Source organism: Lissotriton vulgaris, chromosome 6 (assembly GCF_964263255.1).
Source record: "Lissotriton vulgaris chromosome 6, aLisVul1.2, whole genome shotgun sequence".
Taxonomy (NCBI): Eukaryota; Metazoa; Chordata; class Amphibia; order Caudata; family Salamandridae; genus Lissotriton; species Lissotriton vulgaris.
This window is the reverse complement of record NC_141694.1, coordinates 787,846,014-787,860,775: the sequence shown is the minus strand read 5'-3', so window position 1 is coordinate 787,860,775 and position 14,762 is coordinate 787,846,014. Positions and strand designations below refer to the sequence as shown.

At 43.2% G+C, this 14,762-nt stretch overlaps 1 protein-coding gene across 3 annotated transcripts in view; it reads right to left on the bottom strand.

The window, feature by feature from the left end:
• Positions 1–14,182, bottom strand: part of LOC147708002 (uncharacterized) — a 507,148-nt gene extending 492,966 nt beyond the window's left edge. For all 3 annotated transcript variants that reach the window (XM_086926813.1, XM_086926814.1, XM_086926815.1), the window contains exon 1: positions 14,117–14,182. The gene's annotated coding sequence lies outside the window, so the exon portion shown is untranslated. The remainder of the gene's footprint in view (positions 1–14,116) is intronic.
• Between the last annotated feature and the right edge of the window lie 580 nt (positions 14,183–14,762).

The window sequence follows — 14,762 nt, the reverse complement described above, 5'->3', positions numbered from 1 at the left end:
ACATCATCACTCCGCGCCATCACAGCATCAATCTGTGCAACCATTCAACAACAACTGGTTCAATTATGTTCTCTCAATGTTTAAAGCTTTATTACAAATGTCACAAAAAGAAGTTAATATTTCACTTCTGTTCTTGGATTTTCATCACAATAAAATACACTGAACATAATCTTCACAAACGTTATTTACAAAAGTTTAAGCTACTGCCATTATAAATTACAATCACTTTTATTTAAGTATTAATTATTTTAAAAAATTAAAAGCCGTTGTTATTTGTAATATCAATACATCTAAGTCACGTAAATATAAAACATGTTGCATTACAAATGCTATAGGTGTCACATTTGCGAAAGTTATAACTATAAGCATTGTAAATGACAAAGCTATTAATTTAGCTATTTTCAAAACCAACACATAAATAAAAAAATTGTCATTTACAAGACCAATAGCTCAAACTTTCATAATGCGAGACCTATTGCATTGCAAATGCTTGTTACATCCTGTGTTTGAAAATACCACTTTTAGAAAGTGTTTTTTTTTTTTGCTTAGCCATCCAGTATGCCTCTGCCAGGTTGGTTTGTGTATTGCATGTCTGGGTTTGGAGTGTCAGGAGCTTGGGAGGAGCAGTGGCTCCAGAGAGCCTGATGTGTCAGGGCTGGGTTGAATAGACCTTGGCTGCATTTAGAGTAGGGGGAGGAGATTTCCTTTCACCTGAATGGGCCTGGTCTGCCTTCCACAATGCTGTCTCCACCTCCTGCCAGGATGCTGCACCAGAGAGGGCAGAAGTGGTTTTGACCAAGCACAGGGCTTCTCTGCCACCAGAGAAAAAAGGGTTTTGTAGTTTAAATGTTGGGGCCCAGACCCCAGAACTTTAGATCACTTCTGGAAATCAAGAAGAACCTTTGACAAGGAGAAGAGCCCGAGAAGCTGAGGAGGAATACTGCCCCTGTGCTGTTTACTGCCTGAGGTTGGCCTGCAGTGGCTACTTGCTGCCAAGGAAAGGAGAAAAGACTTTGCTGTTTGCTGTGTCTCCTGCTTGAAGAAGATCACCAAGGGCTTGAAACTGAGCTTGCCTCCTGTTCTGAAGTCTCAGGGACACAAACACTTCACCTCCAGCTCCCCTGAACTTCCTTTCTGGGAGTTCTGACCTGCAAAGAAGTGCCTGCTGTTGTTTTGGACCTCTAGAGACTGTTTTCTGCTGGGAGCTGGAAAATCCGCGCAACACCGAGAAGCGTGACACATCTGTACCTGTTTCTGAAGCATCGGCGAAGAGACCGTCACAGCACCTGCCACTGCTCGAGAAATTGCTGCACGCCTCATCGAGTGCAACGAAGTCTGAGATCACTGCACCGATTTCGACACAAGCCCTGCTGTGCGGCTGCAAGAATCCATGCTTCGTCCCAGTTCGTTGCATTACATCGAGGAGCCAAGTCTGTCGCATCATTGGGGGATGCAGTAAGAAACCAACGCATCACCTCCCCACGCAGTAAGAAACCGACGCATCACCTCCTCTCCGGTAAGGAACTGATGCATCACTTCCCCTACGCAGCAGTTAGGAACCGACGAATTACCTCCCCCGGAGCAAGGAGCCAACTCATCCACCTGCCCTGAGTGTAAGGAACTGATGCATGACCATACAAGGTACTTTGTGTGAAACGTGTAGTATCTGAATTTTGCTTTAAACTGAACTATTTCTACCATCTGAAAGTTATATTTGTATTACTGTACTGTAGATTTTTGTCGTTTTGGGTCTTGTTTGGTTTAGATAAAGATTACTTATTTTTCTAAACTGGTGTGGTGTCCATTTGTAGTGTTTTCACTGTATTACTGTATGTGTTCCTAAATGCTTTACACACTGCCTCTGAGATAAGCCTGTCCGCTCGTGCCAAGCTACCAAGGGGGTGATCAGGGGTTATTTTAGAAGTATATCCCTCTTACCCTGAATAGAAGCAAGGGTCCCTACTAGGACAAAGGTACCTACATCTGCCAACCAGAGACCCCAATTTCTAATGCCAACAATAAAGATTTGGAACAGCTAAGTGACATTCTGAGTGGTTTCAATCCTATTCAGTTAGTGAATACCACCACACATGTAGCAGGGCACACTCTTGATGGCATTTTTACAAACAACCCTGATCTACAGTAAAAGCTATTTTACCTATCATCCGGTCAGATCATAAGGCTGTTGATTTTAGCCTAAAACATTTGCCTCCAATTCCTTCACCAATTAAACTATGCAAGGCAAAAAGGTTCAAGCTTGGAACAAAATCAATAAAGCTGACCTGACTAATATTTTGGATAGGTCCCAGCCATTTGGCACAAACAACATAGACAGAACAGTATGGATAAGGGCGGCAGTTATCAAGTTGGTTACCCCCAAAGCTATTAAAAGTTGCAGAAGCAGGCCCACAGCACCCTGGTTCTCTTCTGAACTTAGGGAATTAAAACAGAAATGCCAAAGACAGGAGAAAGTATGGAGAAGTAACTATCACACTGAAGAAAAGATCAGATATAATCATGACATCCTAGATTACAAAAAATTGATCATTACTGAAAAAAAACAATAATTTCTGAGAAAAAAATCACTTAGCTAGGAACTCCACAAGATAACTCTTTAAAACAGTCCTGATGCTTTCCAACTTAAGCAGCTGTTGTATACTGTCCCTGAGTCAACCACTTTGTGACAAATTAGTGGATGTTTTAAAAAACAAAGTGGAAGAAATACATATAAAAATGAACTCCAGTTGTGTGGCCACAAGCCCGGTCTTGGAAACAAACTGGGTAGTTACTAATAAGAACAACGTTAGTAATTTCCCTCTTCTCACCTTGGAAGGAGTAGCAGACGTTATTAGACAAACTAAAATCAGGAGCCCCTTCCAATCCCTGCTTACCAAAAATCATACATAATATAGTAGAGAAAGTTGCTCCTCAACTAACCACACTATTGGATACTATCATTAGATCAGGACATTTCTCTCCTGAATGAAAAAAAGGCCTCCATAATCCCTTTGCTGAAGAAGCCTTGATTAGATCAAAATGAGGAGAAGAATTATCGTCTTATATCCCGCCTCCCTATCTAGGCAAAATTTCTCTGGAAACACATGATCATCGCACTCTCTGCATTTTTGGAGGTGAAAGGAATCTTGGATTTCGCAGAATTCGGCTTTAGGCCAAATCATAGCACAGATTTGGCTCTGGTAGTGGCAACCAAGGAGCTAACAAGCATTCTGGATAATAAGGGGAAGGCTGTGGTGATCCTGTTGGCAGCCTTTGACACTGTCAACCATTATGTCCTACTGGATTGCCTGAATCGGTGGTTGTAAATGTAAAAATGTAAATTGACACTTGTATAGCGCACTACTCACCCGCAAGGGTCTCAAGGCGCTTGTACGAATACCGCTGTGGAACCCATCCTGGCTTTCCCTGTGAGGCGTCCACTCCTGGGCACCCCCAAGGTGGAGGCCAGGCATCCTTAGCGTTGTGGGGGCCGTTGTGAAGATTAAGCAAGCTATTGCCCAGAGTTGCAGAGTGGGACTCCATGATTGGAATAGGCACCGAGGCGAGAATTATCAGGTCCGTGGAATTTTTGAGCCCAAGACCCGCCGAGGCAGGGAATTGAACCCTGGTCCCGGGCTAGACCACTGCATCAGGGTCTGCCACTCTAACCATTGAGCCACACTTCTCCTGGTTCAGCTATCGATCTTTTACGCTCTTCCCTCTCCGACAGGGAACAATCAGTTGCCTTGGGGGACGTTGTGTCTAAGCCTTTCTCACTGCAGTGTGGCATCCCTCAGGGGTCATCACTGAGCCAGGCGCTCTTTAACATCTATGTGGCCCCCCTGACTAGGCTAATTCACACATCTGGGTTCTCATCCGTTGCATACGCAGATGACACATACATTGTTTTGTCACTCTTTTGCAATGTAACTGAAACTGCACACCATTTCAACAGCTGTATAGGCGCACTGGTTGAGTGGATGAACAATAACAGCCTCAAGCTGAACCCGGATAAAACCAAGGTTATTCTCTTTGGCAAGGACACTACACTCAGGGATCAATCTTGGTGGACTCTATCTTTGGGCCTCTCCCTACTCCAGTATTCTCAGTCAGGAATCTGGGAGTGATCTTTGACCCCTGCCTCTCTTTTTATGCCCAGATTAATAAACTCACTTCATCCTGTTTCTTTTTGTTGCATACCTTAAGAAAAGTTCTTCCCTTCATACCATATGATCTACAGAAATCAGAGGTCACAGAGCTGGATTATTGTAATGCCTTATGACAAGCATTAGATAACTAGCATTAAAAAAGATTCCGAATCTGCAGAATGCAGCCGTCAGAGTCCTTAGGATAATCCCCAAGTTCAAGTCAGTTTCAAAGGTACTAGTGGGGATGCATTTGCTCCCTGTTAGGAATAGAATTGCTTTTAAGGCACTCTGCTTGTCACATGAAGCTTTTCACAGTAGTGAACCGGATTACCTAAAGAGGAGTTTCTCAAGGTATATTTACCAGAAGACCTCTGTGCTCTGCTACCTTCAGAACAGTTGATGTTCCTAAACTTAAGAGAATGACATGGGGTGGCAGAAGGTTTTGTCTACACTACATGCCAACTTTGTAACAATCTACCGGCACAGGTCAATCTAACTTGTCAGGTTTAAGGAAACACCTTGAGACTTGGCTATTTTTTTGCCCCCTGTGATATGTTCCTGTTTTAGTGCCTGCTCTAGCAGATACCAGCACCAAGACACCCTAGGGCATTCGTGCACTATATAAAATTATTCAATATCATTACATGATTATGTTAATTCATTTGCACCATTCCCATTAATTTAAATTAAATAGTTCATACATTAAAATTAAACAGTCCTTTCCACTAAACACAATGCGTATTTACTATCACACTACACATTCTCCACCTTATTTATTACCTATCACTACCCATCCCTTTCTCTATATTAAGCACTGCCAATCGCCCATAAAAAAGTGTAGTGTTCACGATATCATAATACTGTATTAAGACAACCGTTGTTCGTGTTGCTACTTCCATTCTTTTTCAAATTTTAATTCAAAGCTCATACCATCCTTCACACATTAATAAATAACACAGCTAAAGTACACTAAACCAATACTTCTTGCAGAGGCAGACATATTGACTTTGCCAGTGCTTGTTATTCTATGCATCTGTGGTGTCATGGCTGCTCATTAACACCTTTACTTCTATCTTGAATACGGAAACTGTTTGATGTGCAAAAAAGATAAATCAATCCCTGCCTTGTTTATTAGAACATCACCATATAATTATCAAATGTCTTTATTTTTAATAAAAACACATTATCCTGTGTCGGCTATCTAGCCGATTGCACAAGTGTCCGTGGAAATATGTGGATATAAATTAAGTAAATAAGTAACTAAGGTAGTTGAGGATAGTTTCTAAAACTGATTTTTTTTCAGATTTAAATTAACCAGTATCCTTCACTGACATGGAAATACAATGATGAAACCTGTAACAAAGACACTTCTACTTTACACATGAGGCAGACATTTAAACGCATCTTGCACCCAATAATGAAGGAACCTCTTCAGAAGTATGCTCAGACTCCATAATCGGTCAGTCTAAAGCATTTGAAGGACAAAGCATTGGTCGGCTCATTTCAGTACACTGAACTGGTGTCATTTGCTGACGGTGCAGTGGTGAGTATATTTCGTCTGATAGCAGAGCAGCATTCCTTGAAAACACTGTACACTCTACGGAGCCTATTCACTGGTTGATGAGCGTGTTTACTTTTAATAAAATACTAGCTTTGCCAGCATTGGAGTTATGCCACAAATGGGTCCAATAATGGCCCTGCATCAGGCTTGACCATCTCTTTTTTACCATTTAAACTTTTTTCAATGTCCAAAGCCACTCTGACTAGTGCCTCTCCATCTACATCAAAAAATACCTGCACAGAGGGCGATGAGGCAGTGAATGTATTTATTTAGATATGAATTTTCTTTAGGGTATTTGCACAAGAGGCCTTCACGTTTGGTAAGTTATCGAGAGAAAACAGTAAAGAGAAAGACAAGCTCGACAATTAATTGCTTTTTGAGTTTGGAAATAGGGCATAAGGTAAATGCTGGTAGTTTCAACATGGAATAGGAGTGTGGCTTTCACAGAATGGGCCAAGTTCGAGGTGAGTGTAACAAGTGGACCGCATGTAACTTGAAACTGTGCATCTTGATTCTGTATCTATTTAGATTAATTGCTCATTCTTCAATGTTGTTCTATCTCCGAGCCATATTTAGAGCTTGACGGACAGGGTACTCCATTGGACGTGATGGTGTACCCTGTCCACCAATCCCTTTAGATGAGGCGGGCAAACTGTTGGCTCCTCATCAGTTTAAGCCCCTGTTGGCTACATCTCATATGATGGTCTGACTGTGGACGCCACAGGAAGGAAATTACACCACCCACCCTATTTAGGAAAAAAACTCCCCAGATGTGGGGAGCATTAGTTACTTGTTTTTCAAAAACAAACTCCCACTTTGGGAGTTTATTTCTTAAAAACACAAACTTTGGTAATGTTTGGTATACGGACGTCAAAACCAATAGTGGCCGTCCATTAAACTTTTTGTACTTCGACAGGAACCACCATGACAGCAGTTCCTATCAAGGCATACAGATGTCCGCTTGGCCAGCAGCAATCTTTAAACTTGGCAGACGGTAGTCTATAAGGGGAGCACACCTAATGCCCTACGCCACCCTGATGGATTGAGTACTATCTGTTCAACTTTAAATCTGGCTCTTTGAACCCGGAATGCCTCCCATCAAAACAAAATTCAGTAAAACTAGGAAGATATCCACTAAGCAATCAGTTATTGACCCTGCATTAGGTTAGTATTGTTCTGTTGTATTGTATAGCAGTATGCTTATAGCTCCTCTTACAACGGGCAAGCCGCAAAGCACTTCCAATAGAGCGAGCAGGAAGTTACTCCCTTCACTGTGCTTAGTACAGTATGGATTTATAGAATGGCTTATAAAGGATGAGCTTTAGTGTTATGCATAAACTTCAGAGGGCGCTCCTAATGTGTCACTGAGAATGTGTCCCTGCACCGATATATGGAGTGAAACGAATGTTCTTTAGAGAGATATAGTTGCACTTGCTTATACTTATCATCATTGCGTATTAGGTTAAGCCGTATGTTTGAGTTAAATTGCACGGGTATGTAAGTGTGTGTGTTCAGTATGGTCTATATGGGAAGTGTTTTGGTGTGGTGCATGAGGTCTAAACAGGTGCTCCAAATGTGTGGCAGTAAACCTTTGCCCCATTCTATCAACTTAAAGGCCCAGCAACCTCCATTACGCCCACTCGGCAGCGGCGGTCCCACCATTAGGGCAAAGGAGCGTCGCCCCCCTGCTACCAGTGCAGAAAAAGTGGAAAATAAAATGGTAATAAAATTCATTACTATTTTATTTTTCACTGCTCCCAGCCCTAGCAGTGTTTGGGTGTGAGGCTGCTGCTGACAGGCAGCAGGGGACTGGTGCTCACTCCATCAGTTTACACAGTGCATGTCTCTTGTGACAGCCAGCCTGACTTGGGCAGTGTGAACTTCCCCACCTAGCTGTCTTAGACAGCTGGGTGGAGCAGGCACAGGGCCCATGTCCCTGCTGGAGTGTCGAGGCAGCCCGCTCCTGTCAATCCTGACGCTGCTCTCATGCTGATCCTCTGCAGCATGAGAGCAGCGTTGGGATTTGGAGAGGGTTGGCTGAGGCTCCAGAAGTATTCGAGGTAGCGAGGATGCGAGGAAGTGTGGGTAAGTACGTTTTTAAATTTTATTTTTTGGCCCACTGACAGGCACTATGAGAAACTCGCATTGCCTTCAGCCTTAATTCCATAGCTCACAGACAAGGCCTGTTATAAAATCTGTTAATGAGCCATGATTGAGAGCTTTGAAACATGAGTCTTAAATCATTGTGATTTATCACATTGCCTGTCACTGGATTTGGCAATGACTAGATGGCCCTCCACTTGTGAGAGTCACTGACCACCACTGTCACTGGGCTCACTGTTCAGGAGCTGCCACCATCATCACTGTGGCTGCTTCACCTACTGCCACACTCTTGAGGATCTGTACAAGTATGCCCTTGGTTTTGGGGAGAAGCCCCCCACCTCTCCCTAGTAGCCGTTTTCTCTGTCTTGCTCTGGAGAAATGAATACTTGCAAAAGTCTCAACCACCGGTAATTGCTCAGGATGCGTTACAGACCGTCATTTATTTAGCTACTTTTGCATTTCAGACAGATGCCAGTCATATGCAAATCAGTAATAGTTCCTGTCCCAATAAAAACAAACAGTTCAACTTACATTTACCAGCCCATCTCCAGTGGGAGCACAAGCAAGCAAGGACCAGTTTTAGCCTAGTTAGGCCTCATCAGTGAGGTATAGCTGGCGTCCTGTGGCATAGTAAGCCTTAGGCTCAAAGCCTTGCAAGAACATTGCAAAAAGAGATTTTCCTGTGGGATTTAGTGGCCATCTTGATTCTTCATGGATCATACAAGATTTGGAGATCCTGCACGACCCAGGGGCCATCTTGTTCAGGTCACTATAAAAGGGCCCTGAATTCTGTGCTCTCTCCTAGTAAAAGCAGTGCAGTCTGCAGGAGAGTCGGGGTTGTGCTAGTTCTTCTGAAGCTCAAGGGTAGGACAATTCTCTTTAAACCTTTGCTGTGGCTCCCTTGAGAATCTAGGTTATATTAGGCAGAAGTCAATGCTTTGCAGCCTTGCTATGGAGACCATGTAGCAGAAGTGGAACAACTTAAGGAATTGGTACATTAGAAAGCTTTAATTTATGAATAGAAATGACACTCCATTTGGTTCTTAGAATTGGTATGAAAAGCTTTAAAAATTCGTAGCCTGAAACTACACTCAGTGGACCACGTTGGTGCATCATATCCACCTGCAGGCCAGACATAAGGCTGTTGCTGGATATGAAAGTGTCTGAAAGAAAAACCCCTATGTCAAGACTTAAGAGTAACTTCTGAAGACACAAAAAGACTCTTAACAGGTGACCAAGATTATTTAAAGAGCCTAAGCAGATGTAGAGGTTGTGGTTTCTTTGAAGATGCTTTGCATTACCTTTCAGATCAGCAATTGTACCTCTTACCTTTCTGCAGCCCACCGTAAAATGGGTGTTCCTTCTAGGTTGTTTTTTTGCAGCATCCCAACCTAACATAAGTGCATTCACATTATTAATTAGTATAGCTATTAATGGTCAAAACCAGCAGTTGACTGACTGGAGTGTCTTCATCTTCCTCTGCTCTCAGTAAGATCGACTCCTCAACATACCTTCCTATCCCAAATTCATTTATGGTGCGATCAGAGGTTGACTCACAGAGAAAACTAGAGGGTGAGGGTAGCGAGGCAACAAGATGCATTCTGATCCCACCTAAATATTTAGGACCTGATCTGAGAGATTGCCTAACCCACTGATTCCCATACGCCCAGGCAGAATAAATTAAATTACAGGCTGCTTTGTCAGCCATTGGAAAATAATCTGACTGCTATGACCCCTTCCTATTTGAACATAGCAGTTTCACAAGCTAAGAACACGGTGCTGCAGTCTGGCTTTGGTAAGCAACAGGTTTGCCTCCTTGCCTTTCCGTTTAGACGTCCTGCAAGGAATACTTTTGGGGCTCCCTCTTTGATATCCAACACAATTGCCCTTTACACCTCAGGATGGTGCCACTGCTCAAATCCGGTCCTTTGTGGACGGTCCAATGGCGTCAATGGCTTCTAGGAAGGGAAACTCCAATACCAAGCACTGAAAGGAAAGGTTGATGCCTGTGTTCTATATCCAAAACATCTTGCTAATCTGTAAACGTCTGCAGACCACTAATGCTCACGTTACCCTTCCTGCTCACTTATGCTTCTCTCACAAAGAGAATTGAGTGGATCTTGCCCTTGAATCACGAGCCCCTGGCAATGTTATTAATGCATGATTTGCTCACATTATTGTCTGCTGCATGAGTAGAAAGATCCAACCAGAAAAGATTGAAGGACTGAACTTGCATGTGGACTAACTGCCTGAATGAATGAATTAATAAATAACGAAAGTGTAAACATTCACCACAGAGGCATCTTAGCGCTAGGAGAGTGAGAGAAGAAAAGAAGAAGAGAAATAATCGCAGTGCCTTACAGACTAATTATAACTGATCTTAACAGGTAGTTTGCAATTGTCTTTATATTGACACAAAAATATAGGTTTTAATGTCTTGCAAAAAACTCTATAATCCACCACAGCTGCCTGTCAAACTAATGCTTTGCTCAAGCTTTGTCTTCGCTACAACCATAAGAATGCCATCGCCTTCAACATCTTAGCTGCCCCGCAGTTGAAGTTTTGTTCGGTATACTATGGTTGCCCTCTATGACTGTGAGGAGTGATGGGGAACTAGAGGCACTAGATTTATTTATACCTACTGTAGGGAATTGGGAATTTTGTTCCACCTCTGTTAATTAACGGTCCAATAGCCCAACTGGGTCCACATTGCAAAATGTATCTGATTCACAGTTTGGTGCGGTCAGGGATGAGACCCATATACAGCTCTCAGCTCAGAATGCCCATTTTGCATATGACTTCAACCAGAAAAAGGCATATACGCTCCCCCTCCAATGACTGTTGGTACATTATGCTAACATTTCTTGTGCATTGACTGTAGCCGATCAAGAACATAAGAAAAAATTACTAGATCAAACAGCCAAGAGCTTCTTTCGGCCAACAAGATCTCGGGCTGCATCCTTGTTAGATTCATTCCTAAGGCCAATTGCATTCTCCAAAAAGTCAAAATGTAATTCCCTTTGGGCGAATTAACATAGAACGACTAGTTCTTACACACAAAACATATAAAAATACACCATATCATCTGTTCTGATATGGTGTATTTTTATATGTTTTGTGTGTAAGAACTAGTCGTTCTATGTTAATTCGCCCAAAGGGAATTAGATTTTGACTTTTTGTCGATTACGGAACCCTATCCCTTTGGCTTTGGGGTCCCTCTCTCTTTTATTAGACAATTGCATTCTCCACCATGTATCCATTGTCAAGTCCCCTGAATAAAGTAATTATCATCAACCATTACCTGCTTCTACTCATCTCAATGTTTCTTGATCAGGTGAAAATGGCAAAGATCTATTACGAATTATACCTGTGAAAAGCCTAATAACTAAGAGTTCATGACGGAAATGAATGGAACAGGACAATCAAAACTCTGTACTGGTACAGGCTTTACAAACGCCTCGATAGCCCCTTCTGCTTGTGCATTGTCCCAGGCGAGCATCAAGTCTTTGTAAACAAAGTGTTACAGCAATATCTTGATATTTTCCTGGTCTTGTATATAGATGACATCCTCACATACCCAGATACAGAGGTAGACTACACGAGACACGTAACTCTAGTATTGGCACAAGATAAGGGAACATGGACTGCACATGAAGGTAAACAGACGTAATTTCCACACAAGCTCTATGGAGTTCCAGGGTTTTATTGTGAAACCACAATTCAACATGCCTTTGTGTCCTGGAAAACAGCCTTCATGATTGTGCCTGGGGTACACCATCCTCGAATGGAACTACCATTTATTGATAAGGTAGACCGGTGGGAAGCGTTTGAAAATGTCATGACTGCCTCTTCAGAAGCGCCTATAAAACACATAACCATTTTGGGGGGAAATGTGCTGTTAGTTGCACCACTGGCCCCATGTTGTAAGTGATTCTCATGCAGAAGGGCCCCCACTACCTCCTATGGCGAACGTTGGCTCTCTTGCTTTATTTGTTTCCTCCACCAGGTAGGGTAGGTGTCATTTCTTACCCTGATAACAGTTCAACACCAATCACTGGTTCACATCAGTTGCTGTAGAATATACATCAATCCTAGTCCTAGATTGCCAGATTTCCAAGCTATGACCATCCAGGTAAATAATGATCTCTCTACCTCACATTGCAACCTCCTGAGCTATCTCACATGTATTGCAAGTCTCAATGCTGTTGTATAGATAGTTATACGGTGGGTGCATGAACCACTGAGGTATCTTACCAGAGGATAGACTTCGCCAGCGAGAATAACTCGGTTCAGCTCTTTGCACAGGTAAATAGAAAAATTGTTGTTAACAAACTTAGGGGTCACCAATCGAGCCTTTTTTTCTATTTCTGTCAATACAATGAGTACCACTAAGTAATTAAAACACCTACACTGTACAGTTTATGCAACTGTTGATTTGTTTTAGCTAGTGGAACGTAATAAGTCACGAACAACCATATGTGTTTGATGCAAATATATATTGGAAACCACAAATGACCCAATTTACTACGTTCGTACACATATATGTTATGTTACCAGAGATGTGCATAGTGCTGCTGTTGTACCATCATCTAAAAATGTGATAACTCTTATATAAAACTTGTCATATTAATAATTGGGAAGGAGGATTCTACTACCAATTATAACAATAATCAATAGAAGAAGAGGAAGAAGAAAGAAAAGAAAAAGCTGAAGAATTCACTGGTCATTCTAGCTCACTCAGTGGCCTCTGTGTCATACTTAATGGAAATTAGTCACCTATCCCTATTGTCTGTTCATTATGTTACATTAATTCGAAACAGAGAACTATTTTCTGGTCAACTTGCATAATTCACTGGCCATACTATCCCTCTCACTGGTCCCCCTGCCTCACTCATTGGCTACGCTACCTCATTCACTGGTCATTTACTGTCCCACTGAGCATTTGCCTTCCTCGTGTGTCACTCACAGAGTCACTGACCCCTTCACTGCTCTCTGCCTCATATCCCTAGATTGGTCATGCTGCCTTCAAGGACATCAAATAAACAACATTCCAGGGAAGTGGAAGCAACGTCAAGCCCCATTTTGACACTCGAAGGAATTACGTGGTTCACCGGTATTCCTTCTCCTTGCCTGGCTCACTTGTCACCATTGTCGCCCGCCGCACTGGTTCCCCTCCTTGCTCATACGACACTCTGCCTCATGCAAAAGCCACCAAGCACCATACATTATTCACTTTGCCCTGTCACCTGTTCACCCTTCCTCACTCGTAAATCTGCTCCCTTCACAAGTTACCATGCCTCATTTACTGGTCACTAAGCACCAGTGCTTTCATCCTTTGACCTCCCCCCCCCCCCCCCCCCCCCCCCCCCCCTCCGCCATGACTTTAACCTGCCTCACTCTTGGTCAGACAGACTCTGGTTTTTGCTTCACTCTCCTGTAACTCTACTTCATGGGGGCCCTCCTTCATTTTGATTCTCGTTGCATTTGCCTAGTTTGTCTTAGCCCACCTGTTATCACCTGGTACTGTACTTTTGATCAATGGCACTCGCATATTTAGTTTCACAGTTGCAACGACTAACACAGACCAATAAATAAAACGCAGTTAGCTCGACTCTTCTGCTTTCAACACACGGAAATCCTGGTACCTTCCTACACCTGATCAGGAAGACAGCAAGCTTGGCTTCCTGTCGTAGTAGTGTTGTTACTTACATCACTTACAGCATAGATATAATTTCATAGTAAAAAAAGAACAAGCATTGATAATAACAGCATACTCTGGTCAAGTGAAAAAGTTTAACATAACCGTGAGCAGAAAGCAACGTGAACAAGCGATATTCACTGTCAAAAGTTTTTTATTTTAAGTGCGACTTTTGGACAATAGTTCCCTCTCGCTCTGTGTATGTCCCAGGCTATTCGTTAGTGTCGGCACTGGCAGCCCTCGCCTCTTGCCTATCTTTGAGTAATATGCCTTTTCGAAGTTCTGAATACAGAGTGGAAGAAGGAGGGCCTTTTTAAAAGTTAAAATAAAACTTTAAAAAATGTAGTACATCTCCCACCATATTTATCATAAAACTTCGTGCAAGAACTTTAAGCAGCAGTCCTCTCACCCGGCACTGATTTGTCAACACGGAAATAGATGCACTGCAGAGCAGAAGGAGCGGTGCCCTGGGTTCGCGCGACCTAAAACCTGCCGTTTTGTTAGATAGGATATTATGATGACGCGGCAGGTGCGGGGACGTGGGGGGCGCAGGGCTGCTGCAGGGCATGGGGCCGTGCCCGCGTGCGGCGGCGCCGTCGGGGTACTCACCGGTGCGGGGTGCAGCCGGAGCCGCCTCGGTGCTCGGTGCACAGCGCTGGCCGGCCGTTGGCTGCTGTAGCTACAGCAACTGTAAACACTGGCGGCGTCAGGTGAGGGTGTCCCGGCAGGACAGGCTCTGGCTGCCGCCGCACACTCTTTTTTTGTTGTTGACTATTTTGTGCAGGCGCTTTGCGTACATATGGCAGTATCAGAGCGACGTCTCTTCTCTCTTCTGTGGGGTAGGTGATGGGTCGCACAAGGTAACACACCCTGAGGCAGTGGGTGCTCGAGGTGTTGGCAGTGGCACCTTCTCCTGTCACCACACGTGCTTCAAAAGGCCACCAAGCGGACCCCAGGTCATACCCAAAACTGAGTTCTATACATATCTATGCAGAATATATTTGTATTATAATTTATAAGCGTTGCCAAATTAGAAAGTGTATTCCGTTATCTGGAGATCAAGCAGACTTTGACGCTCCTCATTTTTGACTCACAGTTTTTCGAACTACGCCTTTTGAAATTCATTTTTCAATCAGTAGGTATGTATCCGAGAATCACCTGCAGGTATCACGATCTCACTACAGTCTACAGTAGATGCCCGTGTGCAGCTGTTAAAAAATATTTGGCCCAGATGTACTAACGCTTTACACCGGGA